We start from the raw sequence: 21,526 nt of genomic DNA on the forward strand, positions 1-21,526 counted from the left end.
TGTGCTTTGGACTAAGACCCCCTTCATCACAGCAAACGGGAGCAGACCCGAATAGGTATGTCTAGTTATTTTGTTTAAAATTTCCAGCCGTCTGTAAATTCATGTTTGGAAGTTTTTGTCTTGTTTTCTAGTAAATATCTGACCATTCTTAAATCGAGATGCATTTACTTGTTAAGCAAAGTGGCTTAAGATATTATGTGTTGTAATAATTGAAATAAATTCTAAAAAGCAACAGGTTTATATTTAAAACAAGTAAAAATATCTGCCGGTGGGGTAAGAAAAATAAACTTAATTTCTGTTCCAACTTAATGCAATAATAAACTCAATTTAGGTTTATTTCCCTTAAACCACTGGCATATATTTTTACTTGATTTAGGCCTTAACCTATTACATTTTAGAATTTATTTCAGTAAACAAGACTTAAAATCTAAGCCACTTTGCTTAAGAAAATGCATCTCGATTTAAGAATTCTTTTTTACTCGAAAACAGGAAAAAAATACAAAGTAAACGAACAGATTTGGATGTTTAAAACACTTTAACACTTTTTTTTCACTCTACCCTTCATATTACATACTACTTCATATTAGAGTTAAATGCCCGCTAGCCTCCACCCCGAAAGCCAGCGCCTTCGCCGGCTCCCCTTTGGCTGCGTCTATTGCGGTATCGCTTCTCGGCCTTTTGGCTAAGATCAAGTGTAGTATCTGTTCTTATCAGTTTAATGTCTGATACGTCTCCTACCCGGGGACTATACGTTAAATGGATTTTTGACCTTCGGAAATGGAAGCGGAGCTTGCTCCTTCCACTCCATGCATCGACGTGGTATTGCAGTGTTTCCATGAACGGTGCGCTCCCCTTCTCGGGGACAAATAAGTTAGGTAAAAAACAGAATTTGTTTCTTTTGTGCGTGAATGACAGAGTGTTTTTTAATTCGTGTGTTTTAAAAGTGCTGTGTATTCGTTGGCATTATTGGTTTAACGAAAAGCTTGCATGGAAATGAACACGCTGATAACGAAATGTTTTTGTAATGTATTTAATTATTTTCCTTACAGTTTGCGGAGGTGATACCAGGACGAATTAAACAGCCTCGACACAGCTGAAGGCGCAAGAAAATCGTACGAGACAGTTTGGGATGTTAAAAACACCTGAAAACTTTTTTTCCACTACCCTTCATACTACAGCGGTCGAAAAACCACAGCAACGTCGACACGCCTGGAAGCATAGCTGTATTTGTTTAAGACAACGGGTAAAGTATTTTCTTGATTACCTAAATGACTTGCAGTAAGAAAATATTTTAATTTATAATGATAACTCTGTCATCATTTATTCATCCTCGTGTTGTTTTCAACCTGTATGCATTCGTATTTTGGAGGTGACACGATGACGACTAACATCATCGACACAGCTGAAAAAGCGAACGAGACAGATTGGGATGTTCAAAACACCTGAAAACTTTTTTTTCACTGTACTACAGCTGTCGAAGAACCACAGCAACGTCGGCAGATCTGGAAGCATAGCTGTATTTGTTTAACTCACAACGACAACGGGTAAGTCATTGAGCCCTTGTGTTTTTATTTATCCACGTTCTAAAATTGCTATGCTTTCGTTGTTTCTCGATTGCTCTGTACATTTCTTTGTTTCTATTCCACGTAAAGTTACTTTGTAATAACGAAACGATATATTGAAATGCGCTATTTAAATCCATTTGATTTAAATTGTTTCACGTTTTTCTCTCTGCACGGTTTAACCGGGCTGGAAACGGAAAATGGGTAGATCTCGAAGAATATTTGGTTTCAGACCTGGCTTCGTGCGCCTTTCCACCTGGTCACACACAGTAATGAAATGGTAGTCGGACGGCCTTCGGGGGCGCCGTCGATGTGATCGGTCACAGGAAGATGCGGCCGTCTGGCCTCAAAGGCTGTTGCTCATACTTACCTGGCAGGGGAGATACCATGATCATGAAGGTGGTTCACCCAGGGCGAGGCTCAGCCATTGCACTCCGGTTGTGCTGACCCTTTGCGAATTCCCCAAATGTGGGAATCTCGACTGCAAAATTTCTGATAGTGGGGGACTGCGTTCGCGCTCTCCCCTGGCCTTTGTGTTAAAAATAGATTCGTTTGTCTTTTTACGGAAAATCCAAGAGACGCCTAACCACGGCACAAGAACGCATTGGTCATCAAAAAGCGGCTATTAAACGACTACATAACTTCTAATAGACCGCGAATATGTGTCTAGGCTAAAACAAGGCTTAATTTGGGCTGTCAGTGAAAATCTAATAGACGTTTGACCGTTCCCCAAGTATAGACTGGCCATTAAATAGAACCACAATCAAACAGCTACATGTCTAAGAGACATTCAACAAAATAATGCTTAGATGATTCTTTTACTTACAATGTAAGCGGTTCTCAGGAATGGCAATCATCCAAACTAATAAATTATAAAGCTTTTAAAAGAAAATGACAACCGTTAAACAACCTAGACAACGTTGGGCAGTACAAAATGCTTAGAAATACAAGACAAAACGAAATATTGTACATGAATGTACATTAAAACAAGCCAACAAATCTGCCAATGGGCTAAGACAATTTTTCTTGAATTAGGTGTTTAAATCTAGATTTGTTTCTAACCCCTTTGGCAGATTTATTTGCTTGTTTTAAGCCCAAATTCACTTAAATTTTATGTTTTTTCTCCCGAAAGGCTAGGCTTATTTTCTTATGTCCTTTTGCTCATCAAAATAATGCATCTTATTTTAAGACTTTTTAGATATTTGCATAGTTAAAAAGGATTTTTTGTGCAATGTATTCATTCATTCGCTACCCTTCATACTACAGCTGTCGAAAAACCACAGCAACGTCGACAGACCTGGAAGCAAAGCTGTATTTGTTTAACTTGCAAAGACAACGGGTAAAGTATTTTCTTGATTACCTAAATGACTTGCAGTAAGAAAATATTTCAATTTATAATAATGATAATTCTGTCATCATTTACTCATCCTCGTGTTGTTTTAAACCTGTATGCGTTCGTTTTTTCTGATTAACACAAAAGAAGATATTTTGAGGAATGATGGTAAACCCACAGCAGATAGTGACCATTGACTTCCATAGTAGGAATAAAAAAATATGATGAAATTTAATAGGTACCATCGACTGTGTGCTAACCATCATTTTTCAAAATATTTTCTTCATCATTTATCACGATACTTCCAAAATATTTTTTTTCCTACTATGGAAGTCAATGATAATGTATTTCATTATTTGCTTTACAAGCCTGAAAATGATAGGTTGGAATCCAGGCGACAGGATTCTATGGTAGTCAAAAACAGGCAAACAAGTAAAATAATCACCATTTACTTTTAAAGCATTTTGAAAATTGCTTGCTTATGCTGGGAGTAAAGGTATTTAATGCAGTGCGCATCCTGTTTAAAAGGTAAGGTATGATTCTTTTAAAGCTGACACATTTGCCACATTAAAATAACAGAAATGTACTGTTTCAACATTTTGGAGCCGGTGTGTCTGTGTTCTTGGGGCACATCTAAATGTAAGAGCAGAATTGCTTAATATTCTTCTCTATTTCTTGTATAGGTCAATTATGAGTGAAGAACCGTTCACCAAATGAAGACCACAGCCAGGTGACGGGATTGTGTGGTAATCACAAACAGGTTGAAAATTGAAGTTCTGTGTGTTCTTTTTGTACTTTATTTCTGCAGGTAAGCACCATACCGTAAGCTTCATTCCCTTTATGGCGGGTAAGGTTCATACTCATCCGAAAGCTGATTCCAGCTACAGGTTCATACTGTTGTATTCTTTTATACTGTTTCATTCGTACTGTTTTAAATCATTCAGTAAATGCAAAGTTAAACCGTCGTGTTTTTCATCTAGATTTAAAAGTGTCTACCGTTGAAACACATCTGATCTCTTCTGAAAGCTGATTCCAGCTCCAGGTGGCATATTAACTGAATGCTGATGCACCTTGTATTTCGATTGCTTTGTATGCTTGAAACATGTGAAGAATTGACAATAAATAATCTTTATCAAGTGTTATACATTAAAAAGTGGATAAGTAACAAAAATGTCACTCCTGACAGCTGATAAATTAATGTTTTTTTATAGCACCATTGAGGCGAGCACTTTTCAAGGCAAGATTCTTTATAGAACCTTATAAAAAGTTTCCATATAGTACCAAAAAACGGGTTCTGCTGTGGTTACATGCTGAGGAACCCTTATTTGGTACTTTTTAGGAGCATTTGTCTTAAGAGTGTTGCATAGGTTCGAAACTTTCAAACTTGAAACCAAATAGAAGGGTCACACTGTTTTTTTTTTTTTGTGGAGTGGACATGAACAAGCTGCAGGCATTCAAATGTTATTTGTAATTTATTGTCTTATTTCATATTTAAAAAATAGCTATACAACTGGTGTTCCTCAATTTTAGGGCCTATTTTGTTTAGTATATCAGTTTTGTTCAGTTTTTTATGTGCATGCAAAAAGCAATCAGCAAGCAAATTAACTGAAGCTTTACCTTCATGTTCTTTTTGTGTAAGTGATAACTGTTTCTGTATGTATTTTATGTATTTGTATGTTTTTTACACGTATAGAGTGAAATGCACACGGTGAGGAATGGACCCAGACCTTCAGTGCCAGACCTCTGACCCGTTAACCTCCATCCCGACAGCCAGCGCCTTCTCCGGCTCCCATTGCGGTATCGCTTCTCGGCTTTTTGGACAAGAACAAGTGGACACCGGGGACTACAAGTTTAAATGGATTTTTGACCTTCGGAAATGGAAGCGAGGCTTGCTCCGTCCACTCCGTTCATCGACTCGGGCGCTTTCCGGGCACAAATAAGGTGAGTTTAAAACCAGAGTTTGCTTCTTTTGTGCGTGGTTGCCAGTTTGGTTTCCAATCCGTGATCTATATGATGTTGCGCGTTCTATAATATGTTTCTCGTTCGCTCAGTACTTTTGTGTGTTTCTATTCCACGTAAAGCTAACACCAAAACGATTGTGGAGAGCGCTATATAGATTGTTTTCAAAGAAAAAACAACAACGAGAAACAAACCCATGTTAAAATGGGTCAAATTATTTAGGCGGAGCACGCTGTCGCGTTGAACAAAGACAATGGCGCGTGCACACAACGAATGTGTATTGTGGAAAAGTTTGGCCCATATGCAGGTTCGCATGTGTCTTCGGTGGATACTAAAAAGATAAACATCTGCCCGGTGATCTAGTTTGTAGACAATATTTTTATATATGCAATCGAAGTGAATTTAAACAAGCAAAAAATCGGCCAGTGGGGTAGGACAGTTTTTCTTGAAATAGTATTTATGGGAAAAGTTCACGACTTTTTTTCTTACCCTTTAGGCAGATTTATTTGCTTGTTTTAAGCATAAAATAATCATAAACAGGAAAACGAATTGTATAGGCGGAGCACACGGGTTTTTTTTTCGTTCAAAGAAAAAAAGCAGCGTGGCACGAAGGAATGTTTGACTGAAATGGAATTTCGCCCTCTATTTTCCTTACAAACATAAACCAGAGAGAAGGGCCAGATGGCATCGTGTTGTACCTTGTATTCGGTGATTGAAATCGAAAAAAAATCGAATAGATCTATATATAAACACAATTGTTTTGTTGAACAGAGACAATGGCGGCATGCTCCAGCGTCGCCTATATGCCCATTTCACAAAATGGCGGCTTTGACCGGAAGTAGGGAAAACATTTTACTGTAATGACGGGGGTCGTTGTCCAAAGTGTGCCCATTTGAAGAAGTACATACACGTTTTACTTCTCATTTCTTTAGACTGAATAATTGTTTCTTATTAATTCCAAAGTATGTGACGTGATGATCTAATCGTATGTGTTATTCCTCGTTTGCTTGCATGTGTAACCTTTGGTTAAAGGTATGAAAAGGAACCGACTAGGTCACCTGGGTTATTTATTCACACAGGAAAATAGATTGAACCCAAGAGAAAAAATAAACAAACAAAAAAGTTACAAAAATATGAAAAGGACCCTGCTGGTTCGGATGGGATTAAAGACAGAGACGTGACTCTCCAAAAATAGTACAAATTTATTTTTTACAGAAAGTGCTTAAAAATATTTAAAAGATAAAATTTACGGCCCACCGGTTATTTACCCACAATTGGAGAGACTAGATTAAATCCACTTTTTAACAGAAGGGACAAACCACACAGCAAATCAGTGCATAGTTCTTAAAAGCAGTGACGAACCAAAAATAAACCAAAACACACAAACATACTCTCGCCTTCTGTTTAAGTCTCAAAAACCACCGCTCAGATATTACATGTGGAAATAGTTATATAAATGGTACATACACTTATATACACACGTAAAGAAAGAAAAAAACTGCAGGACAGCAAAATACAGTTAACTCCCGATGACTATTTAAACAGCGTCCAAGCGGCTCACGGAGCAAAAATACAAAGCCTTTTAGTTTAATAAACTTCCACAAAAAATAAATATCAAATCCTTACGCAAACATGTATGCGACGAGACTTAAATCATGCAAAACATGAATGGTAACCAGACGTGCTTGTTGTGTACAGGGAGTGCATTTATTTGTAAACTTTTGCTAAATCAAAATGGTTTATTTTTTATTTTACTTTTTTACCTGGGTTTTTGGGAATACTTTTATATATTTCACAGCTATATAATTGGTTATAATAACGCACTTTTTGTTTATAAGCACGTTGAAATACATTAACACAGGATAATGCGGCAACAAATCAAATGTGCATTTAAATGCAACAAGCAAAATAAATAAAGCAAATCCATGCAAGCAAACGAGGAATAAAACACACCGCGATTAGAAAATCAGATCGCATACTTTGTAATTGAAAATAAATAATAATTAATTCTAAAGAAATAAGAAGTAAAATGTGTAAGTATTCCTCAAAATGTGCTTTGGACCAAGACCCCGTTCATCACAGCAAACGGGAGCAGACCCGAATAGGTATGTCTAGTTGTTTTATTTAAAATTTCCAGCCGTCTGTAAATTCATGTTTGGAAGAAAAAAGTAAATTAAGGTCTGTCTTGCTGTTATTGTCTTGTTTTCTAGTAAATATCTGACAATTCTTAAATCGAGATGCATTTACTTGTTACGCAAAGTGGCTTAAGATGTTATGTATTGTAATAATTGAAATAAATTACAAAAATCAACAGGTTTATATTTAAAACAAGTAAAAATATCTGCCGGCGGGGTAAGAAAAATAAACTTAATTTCAGTTTCAACTTAATTCAATAATAAACTCAATTTAGGTTTATTTCCCTTAACCCACTGGCATATATTTTTACTTGATTTAGGCCTTAACCTATTACATTTTAGAATTTATTTCAGTAAACAAGACTTAAAATCTAAGCCACTTTGCTTAACAAGAAAATGCATCTCGATTTAAGAATTATTTTTTTACTCGAAAACAGGAAAAAAGTAGCAAGTAAACGAACAGATTTGGATGTTTAAAACACTTAAACACTTTTTTCACTCTACCCTTCATATTACAGCTGTCGAAAAACCACAGCAACGTCGACAGACCTGGAAGCATAGCTGTTTGCTTGTTGCGTTTAAATGGACATTTGATTTCTTTACCAGCATTGGATTTAGACCATTCAATGAGAATAGTTAACAGCGTTCATTATGATTGATAAGCCCTTAATGGAGAATGAAGTCTGCATACATTAAAAGCCTTATTTTATTCCAAAATGTATGCGACGAAACTTAAATCACGCAAAATATGAATGGTAACGAGACGTGCTTGTTGTGTACAGGGAGTGCATTTATTTGTAAACTTTTGCTAAATCAAAATGGTTTATTTTTTATTTGCTTTTTTTACCTGGGTTTTACCAGGTTCGCATTCCGGACATTTTTAATCCACAGTGTATGCAGTTATTTAGTAGAAAATGATATGCTGTTTTTTGGTAGAATTTTGTGTGAGCTAAAGAAAGTGATGCCAACCCAGCAAATACAAAAACGTTATAAAAACGTTTTGTGTTTGCTGGGAATACTTTTATATATTTCGCAGCTATATAATGAATTATAATAACGCACTTTTTGCTTATAAACAAATACATTGAAATACATTAACACGGAATGATGCGGCAACAAATCAAATGTGCAACAAGCTAAATAAATAAATAAATAGAAAATCAGATCGCATACTTTGTAATTGAAAATAAATAATAATTCATTCTAAAGAAATAAGAAGTAAAATGTGTAAGTATTCCTCAAAATGTGCTTTGGACTAAGACCCCCTTCATCACAGCAAACGGGAGCAGACCCGAATAGGTATGTCTAGTTATTTTGTTTAAAATTTCCAGCCGTCTGTAAATTCATGTTTGGAAGTTTTTGTCTTGTTTTCTAGTAAATATCTGACCATTCTTAAATCGAGATGCATTTACTTGTTAAGCAAAGTGGCTTAAGATATTATGTGTTGTAATAATTGAAATAAATTCTAAAAAGCAACAGGTTTATATTTAAAACAAGTAAAAATATCTGCCGGTGGGGTAAGAAAAATAAACTTAATTTCTGTTCCAACTTAATGCAATAATAAACTCAATTTAGGTTTATTTCCCTTAAACCACTGGCATATATTTTTACTTGATTTAGGCCTTAACCTATTACATTTTAGAATTTATTTCAGTAAACAAGACTTAAAATCTAAGCCACTTTGCTTAAGAAAATGCATCTCGATTTAAGAATTCTTTTTTACTCGAAAACAGGAAAAAAATACAAAGTAAACGAACAGATTTGGATGTTTAAAACACTTTAACACTTTTTTTTCACTCTACCCTTCATATTACATACTACTTCATATTAGAGTTAAATGCCCGCTAGCCTCCACCCCGAAAGCCAGCGCCTTCGCCGGCTCCCCTTTGGCTGCGTCTATTGCGGTATCGCTTCTCGGCCTTTTGGCTAAGATCAAGTGTAGTATCTGTTCTTATCAGTTTAATGTCTGATACGTCTCCTACCCGGGGACTATACGTTAAATGGATTTTTGACCTTCGGAAATGGAAGCGGAGCTTGCTCCTTCCACTCCATGCATCGACGTGGTATTGCAGTGTTTCCATGAACGGTGCGCTCCCCTTCTCGGGGACAAATAAGTTAGGTAAAAAACAGAATTTGTTTCTTTTGTGCGTGAATGACAGAGTGTTTTTTAATTCGTGTGTTTTAAAAGTGCTGTGTATTCGTTGGCATTATTGGTTTAACGAAAAGCTTGCATGGAAATGAACACGCTGATAACGAAATGTTTTTGTAATGTATTTAATTATTTTCCTTACAGTTTGCGGAGGTGATACCAGGACGAATTAAACAGCCTCGACACAGCTGAAGGCGCAAGAAAATCGTACGAGACAGTTTGGGATGTTAAAAACACCTGAAAACTTTTTTTCCACTACCCTTCATACTACAGCGGTCGAAAAACCACAGCAACGTCGACACGCCTGGAAGCATAGCTGTATTTGTTTAAGACAACGGGTAAAGTATTTTCTTGATTACCTAAATGACTTGCAGTAAGAAAATATTTTAATTTATAATGATAACTCTGTCATCATTTATTCATCCTCGTGTTGTTTTCAACCTGTATGCATTCGTATTTTGGAGGTGACACGATGACGACTTAAACATCATCGACACAGCTGAAAAAGCGAACGAGACAGATTGGGATGTTCAAAACACCTGAAAACTTTTTTTTCACTGTACTACAGCTGTCGAAGAACCACAGCAACGTCGGCAGATCTGGAAGCATAGCTGTATTTGTTTAACTCACAACGACAACGGGTAAGTCATTGAGCCCTTGTGTTTTTATTTATCCACGTTCTAAAATTGCTATGCTTTCGTTGTTTCTCGATTGCTCTGTACATTTCTTTGTTTCTATTCCACGTAAAGTTACTTTGTAATAACGAAACGATATATTGAAATGCGCTATTTAAATCCATTTGATTTAAATTGTTTCACGTTTTTCTCTCTGCACGGTTTAACCGGGCTGGAAACGGAAAATGGGTAGATCTCGAAGAATATTTGGTTTCAGACCTGGCTTCGTGCGCCTTTCCACCTGGTCACACACAGTAATGAAATGGTAGTCGGACGGCCTTCGGGGGCGCCGTCGATGCGATCGGTCACAGGAAGATGCGGCCGTCTGGCCTCAAAGGCTGTTGCTCATACTTACCTGGCAGGGGAGATACCATGATCATGAAGGTGGTTCACCCAGGGCGAGGCTCAGCCATTGCACTCCGGTTGTGCTGACCCTTTGCGAATTCCCCAAATGTGGGAATCTCGACTGCAAAATTTCTGATAGTGGGGGACTGCGTTCGCGCTCTCCCCTGGCCTTTGTGTTAAAAATAGATTCGTTTGTCTTTTTACGGAAAATCCAAGAGACGCCTAACCACGGCACAAGAACGCATTGGTCATCAAAAAGCGGCTATTAAACGACTACATAACTTCTAATAGACCGCGAATATGTGTCTAGGCTAAAACAAGGCTTAATTTGGGCTGTCAGTGAAAATCTAATAGACGTTTGACCGTTCCCCAAGTATAGACTGGCCATTAAATAGAACCACAATCAAACAGCTACATGTCTAAGAGACATTCAACAAAATAATGCTTAGATGATTCTTTTACTTACAATGTAAGCGGTTCTCAGGAATGGCAATCATCCAAACTAATAAATTATAAAGCTTTTAAAAGAAAATGACAACCGTTAAACAACCTAGACAACGTTGGGCAGTACAAAATGCTTAGAAATACAAGACAAAACGAAATATTGTACATGAATGTACATTAAAACAAGCCAACAAATCTGCCAATGGGCTAAGACAATTTTTCTTGAATTAGGTGTTTAAATCTAGATTTGTTTCTAACCCCTTTGGCAGATTTATTTGCTTGTTTTAAGCCCAAATTCACTTAAATTTTATGTTTTTTCTCCCGAAAGGCTAGGCTTATTTTCTTATGTCCTTTTGCTCATCAAAATAATGCATCTTATTTTAAGACTTTTTAGATATTTGCATAGTTAAAAAGGATTTTTTGTGCAATGTATTCATTCATTCGCTACCCTTCATACTACAGCTGTCGAAAAACCACAGCAACGTCGACAGACCTGGAAGCAAAGCTGTATTTGTTTAACTTGCAAAGACAACGGGTAAAGTATTTTCTTGATTACCTAAATGACTTGCAGTAAGAAAATATTTCAATTTATAATAATGATAATTCTGTCATCATTTACTCATCCTCGTGTTGTTTTAAACCTGTATGCGTTCGTTTTTTCTGATTAACACAAAAGAAGATATTTTGAGGAATGATGGTAAACCCACAGCAGATAGTGACCATTGACTTCCATAGTAGGAATAAAAAAATATGATGAAATTTAATAGGTACCATCGACTGTGTGCTAACCATCATTTTTCAAAATATTTTCTTCATCATTTATCACGATACTTCCAAAATATTTTTTTTCCTACTATGGAAGTCAATGATAATGTATTTCATTATTTGCTTTACAAGCCTGAAAATGATAGGTTGGAATCCAGGCGACAGGATTCTATGGTAGTCAAAAACAGGCAAACAAGTAAAATAATCACCATTTACTTTTAAAGCATTTTGAAAATTGCTTGCTTATGCTGGGAGTAAAGGTATTTAATGCAGTGCGCATCCTGTTTAAAAGGTAAGGTATGATTCTTTTAAAGCTGACACATTTGCCACATTAAAATAACAGAAATGTACTGTTTCAACATTTTGGAGCCGGTGTGTCTGTGTTCTTGGGGCACATCTAAATGTAAGAGCAGAATTGCTTAATATTCTTCTCTATTTCTTGTATAGGTCAATTATGAGTGAAGAACCGTTCACCAAATGAAGACCACAGCCAGGTGACGGGATTGTGTGGTAATCACAAACAGGTTGAAAATTGAAGTTCTGTGTGTTCTTTTTGTACTTTATTTCTGCAGGTAAGCACCATACCGTAAGCTTCATTCCCTTTATAACAGGTAAGGTTCATACTGTTTTATTCTTTTATACTGTTTTATTTTAAATCATTCAGTAAATGCAAAGTTAAACCGATGGTGTTTTTAATCTAGATTTGAAAGTGCCTACTGTTGAAACACATCTGATCTCATCTGAAGCTGATTCCAGCTATACAGGTTCATACTGTTGTATTCTTTTATACTGTTTTATTCGTACTGTTTTAAATCATTCAGTAAATGCAAAGTTAAACCGATCATACTGTTGTATTCTTTTATACTGTTTTATTCGTACTGTTTTAAATCATTCAGTAAATGCAAAGTTAAACCGATCATACTGTTGTATTCTTTTATACTGTTTTATTCGTACTGTTTTAAATCATTCAGTAAATGCAAAGTTAAACCGATGTGTTTTTAATCTAGATTTAAAAGTGTCTTCTGTTGAAACACATCTGATCTCATTTGAAAGCTGATTCCAGCTACAGGTTCATACTGTTGTATTCTTTTATACTGTTTTATTCGTTCTGTTTTAAATCATTCAGTAAATGCAAAGTTAAACCGATCATACTGTTGTATTCTTTTATAATGTTTTATTCGTACTGTTTATTCAGTAAATGCAAAGTTAAACCGTTGTGTCTTTAATCTAGATTTAAAAGTGCCTACTGTTGAAACACATCTGATCTCATCTGAAAGCTGATTCCAGCTACAGGTTTATACTGTTGTATTCTTTTATACTGTTTCATTCGTACTGTTTCAAATTCTTCAGTAAATGCAAAGTTAAACCGATGTGTCTTTAAATCTAGATTTAAAAGTGCCTACTGTTGAAACACATCTGATCTCATCTGAAAGCTGATTCCAGCTACAGGTTCATACTGTTGTATTCTTTTATACTGTTTTATTCGTACTGTTTTAAATCATTCAGTAAATGCAAAGTTAAACCGATCATACTGTTGTATTCTTTTATAATGTTTTATTCGTACTGTTTATTCAGTAAATGCAAAGTTAAACCGTTGTGTCTTTAATCTAGATTTAAAAGTGCCTACTGTTGAAACACATCTGATCTCATCTGAAAGCTGATTCCAGCTACAGGTTTATACTGTTGTATTCTTTTATACTGTTTCATTCGTACTGTTTCAAATTCTTCAGTAAATGCAAAGTTAAACCGATGTGTCTTTAAATCTAGATTTAAAAGTGCCTACTGTTGAAACACATCTGATCTCATCTGAAAGCTGATTCCAGCTACAGGTTCATACTGTTGTATTCTTTTATACTGTTTTATTCGTACTGTTTTAAATCATTCAGTAAATGCAAAGTTAAACCGATCATACTGTTGTATTCTTTTATACTGTTTTATTCGTACTGTTTTATATTCTTCAGTAAATGCAAAGTTAAATCGATGTGTCTTTAATCTAGGTTTAAAAGTGCCCACTGTTGAAACACATCTGATCTCATTTGAAAGCTGATTCCAGCTACAGGTTCATACTGTTGTATTCTTTTATACTGTTTCATTCGTACTGTTTTAAATCATTCAGTAAATGCAAAGTTAAACTGATGTGTTTTTAATCTAGGTTTAAAAGTGCCTACTGTTGAAACACATCTGATCTCATCCGAAAGCTGATTCCAGCTACAGGTTCATACTGTTGTATTCTTTTATACTGTTTCATTCGTACTGTTTTAAATCATTCAGTAAATGCAAAGTTAAACCGTCGTGTTTTTCATCTAGATTTAAAAGTGTCTACCGTTGAAACACATCTGATCTCTTCTGAAAGCTGATTCCAGCTCCAGGTGGCATATTAACTGAATGCTGATGCACCTTGTATTTCGATTGCTTTGTATGCTTGAAACATGTGAAGAATTGACAATAAATAATCTTTATCAAGTGTTATACATTAAAAAGTGGATAAGTAACAAAAATGTCACTCCTGACAGCTGATAAATTAATGTTTTTTTATAGCACCATTGAGGCGAGCACTTTTCAAGGCAAGATTCTTTATAGAACCTTATAAAAAGTTTCCATATAGTACCAAAAAACGGGTTCTGCTGTGGTTACATGCTGAGGAACCCTTATTTGGTACTTTTTAGGAGCATTTGTCTTAAGAGTGTTGCATAGGTTCGAAACTTTCAAACTTGAAACCAAATAGAAGGGTCACACTGTTTTTTTTTTGTGGAGTGGACATGAACAAGCTGCAGGCATTCAAATGTTATTTGTAATTTATTGTCTTATTTCATATTTAAAAAATAGCTATACAACTGGTGTTCCTCAATTTTAGGGCCTATTTTGTTTAGTATATCAGTTTTGTTCAGTTTTTTATGTGCATGCAAAAAGCAATCAGCAAGCAAATTAACTGAAGCTTTACCTTCATGTTCTTTTTGTGTAAGTGATAACTGTTTCTGTATGTATTTTATGTATTTGTATGTTTTTTACACGTATAGAGTGAAATGCACACGGTGAGGAATGGACCCAGACCTTCAGTGCCAGACCTCTGACCCGTTAACCTCCATCCCGACAGCCAGCGCCTTCTCCGGCTCCCATTGCGGTATCGCTTCTCGGCTTTTTGGACAAGAACAAGTGGACACCGGGGACTACAAGTTTAAATGGATTTTTGACCTTCGGAAATGGAAGCGAGGCTTGCTCCGTCCACTCCGTTCATCGACTCGGGCGCTTTCCGGGCACAAATAAGGTGAGTTTAAAACCAGAGTTTGCTTCTTTTGTGCGTGGTTGCCAGTTTGGTTTCCAATCCGTGATCTATATGATGTTGCGCGTTCTATAATATGTTTCTCGTTCGCTCAGTACTTTTGTGTGTTTCTATTCCACGTAAAGCTAACACCAAAACGATTGTGGAGAGCGCTATATAGATTGTTTTCAAAGAAAAAACAACAACGAGAAACAAACCCATGTTAAAATGGGTCAAATTATTTAGGCGGAGCACGCTGTCGCGTTGAACAAAGACAATGGCGCGTGCACACAACGAATGTGTATTGTGGAAAAGTTTGGCCCATATGCAGGTTCGCATGTGTCTTCGGTGGATACTAAAAAGATAAACATCTGCCCGGTGATCTAGTTTGTAGACAATATTTTTATATATGCAATCGAAGTGAATTTAAACAAGCAAAAAATCGGCCAGTGGGGTAGGACAGTTTTTCTTGAAATAGTATTTATGGGAAAAGTTCACGACTTTTTTTCTTACCCTTTAGGCAGATTTATTTGCTTGTTTTAAGCATAAAATAATCATAAACAGGAAAACGAATTGTATAGGCGGAGCACACGGGTTTTTTTTTCGTTCAAAGAAAAAAAGCAGCGTGGCACGAAGGAATGTTTGACTGAAATGGAATTTCGCCCTCTATTTTCCTTACAAACATAAACCAGAGAGAAGGGCCAGATGGCATCGTGTTGTACCTTGTATTCGGTGATTGAAATCGAAAAAAAAATCGAATAGATCTATATATAAACACAATTGTTTTGTTGAACAGAGACAATGGCGGCATGCTCCAGCGTCGCCTATATGCCCATTTCACAAAATGGCGGCTTTGACCGGAAGTAGGGAAAACATTTTACTGTAATGACGGGGGTCGTTGTCCAAAGTGTGCCCATTTGAAGAAGTACATACACGTTTTACTTCTCATTTCTTTAGACTGAATAATTGTTTCTTATTAATTCCAAAGTATGTGACGTGATGATCTAATCGTATGTGTTATTCCTCGTTTGCTTGCATGTGTAACCTTTGGTTAAAGGTATGAAAAGGAACCGACTAGGTCACCTGGGTTATTTATTCACACAGGAAAATAGATTGAACCCAAGAGAAAAAATAAACAAACAAAAAAGTTACAAAAATATGAAAAGGACCCTGCTGGTTCGGATGGGATTAAAGACAGAGACGTGACTCTCCAAAAATAGTACAAATTTATTTTTTACAGAAAGTGCTTAAAAATATTTAAAAGATAAAATTTACGGCCCACCGGTTATTTACCCACAATTGGAGAGACTAGATTAAATCCACTTTTTAACAGAAGGGACAAACCACACAGCAAATCAGTGCATAGTTCTTAAAAGCAGTGACGAACCAAAAATAAACCAAAACACACAAACATACTCTCGCCTTCTGTTTAAGTCTCAAAAACCACCGCTCAGATATTACATGTGGAAATAGTTATATAAATGGTACATACACTTATATACACACGTAAAGAAAGAAAAAAACTGCAGGACAGCAAAATACAGTTAACTCCCGATGACTATTTAAACAGCGTCCAAGCGGCTCACGGAGCAAAAATACAAAGCCTTTTAGTTTAATAAACTTCCACAAAAAATAAATATCAAATCCTTACGCAAACATGTATGCGACGAGACTTAAATCATGCAAAACATGAATGGTAACCAGACGTGCTTGTTGTGTACAGGGAGTGCATTTATTTGTAAACTTTTGCTAAATCAAAATGGTTTATTTTTTATTTTACTTTTTTACCTGGGTTTTTGGGAATACTTTTATATATTTCACAGCTATATAATTGGTTATAATAACGCACTTTTTGTTTATGAGCACGTTGAAATACATTAACACAGGATAATGCGGCAACAAATCAAATGTGCATTTAAATGCAACAAGCAAAATAAATAAAGCAAATCCATGCAAGCAAACGAGGAATAAAACACACCGCGATTAGAAAATCAGATCGCATACTTTGTAATTGAAAATAAATAATAATTAATTCTAAAGAAATAAGAAGTAAAATGTGTAAGTATTCCTCAAAATGTGCTTTGGACCAAGACCCCGTTCATCACAGCAAACGGGAGCAGACCCGAATAGGTATGTCTAGTTGTTTTATTTAAAATTTCCAGCCGTCTGTAAATTCATGTTTGGAAGAAAAAAGTAAATTAAGGTCTGTCTTGCTGTTATTGTCTTGTTTTCTAGTAAATATCTGACAATTCTTAAATCGAGATGCATTTACTTGTTACGCAAAGTGGCTTAAGATGTTATGTATTGTAATAATTGAAATAAATTACAAAAATCAACAGGTTTATATTTAAAACAAGTAAAAATATCTGCCGGCGGGGTAAGAAAAATAAACTTAATTTCAGTTTCAACTTAATTCAATAATAAACTCAATTTAGGTTTATTTCCCTTAACCCACTGGCATATATTTTTACTTGATTTAGGCCTTAACCTATTACATTTTAGAATTGATTTCAGTAAACAAGACTTAAAATCTAAGCCACTTTGCTTAACAAGAAAATGCATCTCGATTTAAGAATTATTTTTTTACTCGAAAACAGGAAAAAAGTAGCAAGTAAACGAACAGATTTGGATGTTTAAAACACTTAAACACTTTTTTCACTCTACCCTTCATATTACAGCTGTCGAAAAACCACAGCAACGTCGACAGACCTGGAAGCATAGCTGTTTGCTTGTTGCGTTTAAATGGACATTTGATTTCTTTACCAGCATTGGATTTAGACCATTCAATGAGAATAGTTAACAGCGTTCATTATGATTGATAAGCCCTTAATGGAGAATGAAGTCTGCATACATTAAAAGCCTTATTTTATTCCAAAATGTATGCGACGAAACTTAAATCACGCAAAATATGAATGGTAACGAGACGTGCTTGTTGTGTACAGGGAGTGCATTTATTTGTAAACTTTTGCTAAATCAAAATGGTTTATTTTTTATTTGCTTTTTTTACCTGGGTTTTACCAGGTTCGCATTCCGGACATTTTTAATCCACAGTGTATGCAGTTATTTAGTAGAAAATGATATGCTGTTTTTTGGTAGAATTTTGTGTGAGCTAAAGAAAGTGATGCCAACCCAGCAAATACAAAAACGTTATAAAAACGTTTTGTGTTTGCTGGGAATACTTTTATATATTTCGCAGCTATATAATGAATTATAATAACGCACTTTTTGCTTATAAACAAATACATTGAAATACATTAACACGGAATGATGCGGCAACAAATCAAATGTGCAACAAGCTAAATAAATAAATAAATAGAAAATCAGATCGCATACTTTGTAATTGAAAATAAATAATAATTCATTCTAAAGAAATAAGAAGTAAAATGTGTAAGTATTCCTCAAAATGTGCTTTGGACTAAGACCCCCTTCATCACAGCAAACGGGAGCAGACCCGAATAGGTATGTCTAGTTATTTTGTTTAAAATTTCCAGCCGTCTGTAAATTCATGTTTGGAAGTTTTTGTCTTGTTTTCTAGTAAATATCTGACCATTCTTAAATCGAGATGCATTTACTTGTTAAGCAAAGTGGCTTAAGATATTATGTGTTGTAATAATTGAAATAAATTCTAAAAAGCAACAGGTTTATATTTAAAACAAGTAAAAATATCTGCCGGTGGGGTAAGAAAAATAAACTTAATTTCTGTTCCAACTTAATGCAATAATAAACTCAATTTAGGTTTATTTCCCTTAAACCACTGGCATATATTTTTACTTGATTTAGGCCTTAACCTATTACATTTTAGAATTTATTTCAGTAAACAAGACTTAAAATCTAAGCCACTTTGCTTAAGAAAATGCATCTCGATTTAAGAATTCTTTTTTACTCGAAAACAGGAAAAAAATACAAAGTAAACGAACAGATTTGGATGTTTAAAACACTTTAACACTTTTTTTTCACTCTACCCTTCATATTACATACTACTTCATATTAGAGTTAAATGCCCGCTAGCCTCCACCCCGAAAGCCAGCGCCTTCGCCGGCTCCCCTTTGGCTGCGTCTATTGCGGTATCGCTTCTCGGCCTTTTGGCTAAGATCAAGTGTAGTATCTGTTCTTATCAGTTTAATGTCTGATACGTCTCCTACCCGGGGACTATACGTTAAATGGATTTTTGACCTTCGGAAATGGAAGCGGAGCTTGCTCCTTCCACTCCATGCATCGACGTGGTATTGCAGTGTTTCCATGAACGGTGCGCTCCCCTTCTCGGGGACAAATAAGTTAGGTAAAAAACAGAATTTGTTTCTTTTGTGCGTGAATGACAGAGTGTTTTTTAATTCGTGTGTTTTAAAAGTGCTGTGTATTCGTTGGCATTATTGGTTTAACGAAAAGCTTGCATGGAAATGAACACGCTGATAACGAAATGTTTTTGTAATGTATTTAATTATTTTCCTTACAGTTTGCGGAGGTGATACCAGGACGAATTAAACAGCCTCGACACAGCTGAAGGCGCAAGAAAATCGTACGAGACAGTTTGGGATGTTAAAAACACCTGAAAACTTTTTTTCCACTACCCTTCATACTACAGCGGTCGAAAAACCACAGCAACGTCGACACGCCTGGAAGCATAGCTGTATTTGTTTAAGACAACGGGTAAAGTATTTTCTTGATTACCTAAATGACTTGCAGTAAGAAAATATTTTAATTTATAATGATAACTCTGTCATCATTTATTCATCCTCGTGTTGTTTTCAACCTGTATGCATTCGTATTTTGGAGGTGACACGATGACGACTTAAACATCATCGACACAGCTGAAAAAGCGAACGAGACAGATTGGGATGTTCAAAACACCTGAAAACTTTTTTTTCACTGTACTACAGCTGTCGAAGAACCACAGCAACGTCGGCAGATCTGGAAGCATAGCTGTATTTGTTTAACTCACAACGACAACGGGTAAGTCATTGAGCCCTTGTGTTTTTATTTATCCACGTTCTAAAATTGCTATGCTTTCGTTGTTTCTCGATTGCTCTGTACATTTCTTTGTTTCTATTCCACGTAAAGTTACTTTGTAATAACGAAACGATATATTGAAATGCGCTATTTAAATCCATTTGATTTAAATTGTTTCACGTTTTTCTCTCTGCACGGTTTAACCGGGCTGGAAACGGAAAATGGGTAGATCTCGAAGAATATTTGGTTTCAGACCTGGCTTCGTGCGCCTTTCCACCTGGTCACACACAGTAATGAAATGGTAGTCGGACGGCCTTCGGGGGCGCCGTCGATGCGATCGGTCACAGGAAGATGCGGCCGTCTGGCCTCAAAGGCTGTTGCTCATACTTACCTGGCAGGGGAGATACCATGATCATGAAGGTGGTTCACCCAGGGCGAGGCTCAGCCATTGCACTCCGGTTGTGCTGACCCTTTGCGAATTCCCCAAATGTGGGAATCTCGACTGCAAAATTTCTGATAGTGGGGGACTGCGTTCGCGCTCTCCCCTGGCCTTTGTGTTAAAAATAGATTCGTTTGTCTTTTTACGGAAAATCCAAGAGACGTCTAACCACGGCACAAGAACGCATTGGTCATCAAAAAGCGGCTATTAAACGACTACATAACTTCTAATAGACCGAGAATATGTGTCTAGGCTAAAACAAGGCTTAATTTGGGCTGTCAGTGAAAATCTAATAGACGTTTGACCGTTCCCCAAGTATAGACTGGCCATTAAATAGAACCACAATCAAACAGCTACATGTCTAAGAGACATTCAACAAAATAATGCTTAGATGATTCTTTTACTTACAATGTAAGCGGTTCTCAGGAATGGCAATCATCCAAACTAATAAATTATAAAGCTTTTAAAAGAAAATGACAACCGTTAAACAACCTAGACAACGTTGGGCAGTACAAAATGCTTAGAAATACAAGACAAAACGAAATATTGTACATGAATGTACATTAAAACAAGCCAACAAATCTGCCAATGGGCTAAGACAATTTTTCTTGAATTAGGTGTTTAAATCTAGATTTGTTTCTAACCCCTTTGGCAGATTTATTTGCTTGTTTTAAGCCCAAATTCACTTAAATTTTATGTTTTTTCTCCCGAAAGGCTAGGCTTATTTTCTTATGTCCTTTTGCTCATCAAAATAATGCATCTTATTTTAAGACTTTTTAGATATTTGCATAGTTAAAAAGGATTTTTTGTGCAATGTATTCATTCATTCGCTACCCTTCATACTACAGCTGTCGAAAAACCGCAGCAACGTCGACAGACCTGGAAGCAAAGCTGTATTTGTTTAACTTGCAAAGACAACGGGTAAAGTATTTTCTTGATTACCTAAATGACTTGCAGTAAGAAAATATTTCAATTTATAATAATGATAATTCTGTCATCATTTACTCATCCTCGTGTTGTTTTAAACCTGTATGCGTTCGTTTTTTCTGATTAACACAAAAGAAGATATTTTGAGGAATGATGGTAAACCCACAGCAGATAGTGACCATTGACTTCCATAGTAGGAATAAAAAAATATGATGAAATTTAATAGGTACCATCGACTGTGTGCTAGCCATCATTTTTCAAAATATTTTCTTCATCATTTATCACGATACTTCCAAAATATTTTTTTTTCCTACTATGGAAGTCAATGATAATGTATTTCATTATTTGCTTTACAAGCCTGAAAATGATAGGTTGGAATCCAGGCGACAGGATTCTATGGTAGTCAAAAACAGGCAAACAAGTAAAATAATCACCATTTACTTTTAAAGCATTTTGAAAATTGCTTGCTTATGCTGGGAGTAAAGGTATTTAATGCAGTGCGCATCCTGTTTAAAAGGTAAGGTATGATTCTTTTAAAGCTGACACATTTGCCACATTAAAATAACAGAAATGTACTGTTTCAACATT

General features: G+C 35.8%; 6 non-coding genes across 6 annotated transcripts; all 6 read left to right on the forward strand.

The window, feature by feature from the left end:
- Positions 1-662: 662 nt before the first annotated feature.
- On the forward strand, positions 663-853 carry LOC129435344 (U2 spliceosomal RNA). The gene has a single exon (XR_008641243.1). It is a non-coding gene; the product is annotated as a U2 spliceosomal RNA (small nuclear RNA).
- Positions 854-1,924: 1,071 nt separating this feature from the next.
- Positions 1,925-2,089, forward strand: LOC129435341 (U1 spliceosomal RNA). The gene has a single exon (XR_008641240.1). It is a non-coding gene; the product is annotated as a U1 spliceosomal RNA (small nuclear RNA).
- Positions 2,090-8,895: 6,806 nt separating this feature from the next.
- Positions 8,896-9,086, forward strand: LOC141364438 (U2 spliceosomal RNA). The gene has a single exon (XR_012370158.1). It is a non-coding gene; the product is annotated as a U2 spliceosomal RNA (small nuclear RNA).
- A 1,073-nt stretch (positions 9,087-10,159) lies between these two features.
- On the forward strand, positions 10,160-10,324 carry LOC141364584 (U1 spliceosomal RNA). The gene has a single exon (XR_012370295.1). It is a non-coding gene; the product is annotated as a U1 spliceosomal RNA (small nuclear RNA).
- An 8,367-nt stretch (positions 10,325-18,691) lies between these two features.
- On the forward strand, positions 18,692-18,882 carry LOC141364439 (U2 spliceosomal RNA). Its single transcript, XR_012370159.1, has one exon. It is a non-coding gene; the product is annotated as a U2 spliceosomal RNA (small nuclear RNA).
- Positions 18,883-19,955: 1,073 nt separating this feature from the next.
- Positions 19,956-20,120, forward strand: LOC141364585 (U1 spliceosomal RNA). Its single transcript, XR_012370296.1, has one exon. It is a non-coding gene; the product is annotated as a U1 spliceosomal RNA (small nuclear RNA).
- Positions 20,121-21,526: the final 1,406 nt, after the last annotated feature.

This window comes from Misgurnus anguillicaudatus, chromosome 6, assembly GCF_027580225.2.
Source record: "Misgurnus anguillicaudatus chromosome 6, ASM2758022v2, whole genome shotgun sequence".
Taxonomy (NCBI): Eukaryota; Metazoa; Chordata; class Actinopteri; order Cypriniformes; family Cobitidae; genus Misgurnus; species Misgurnus anguillicaudatus.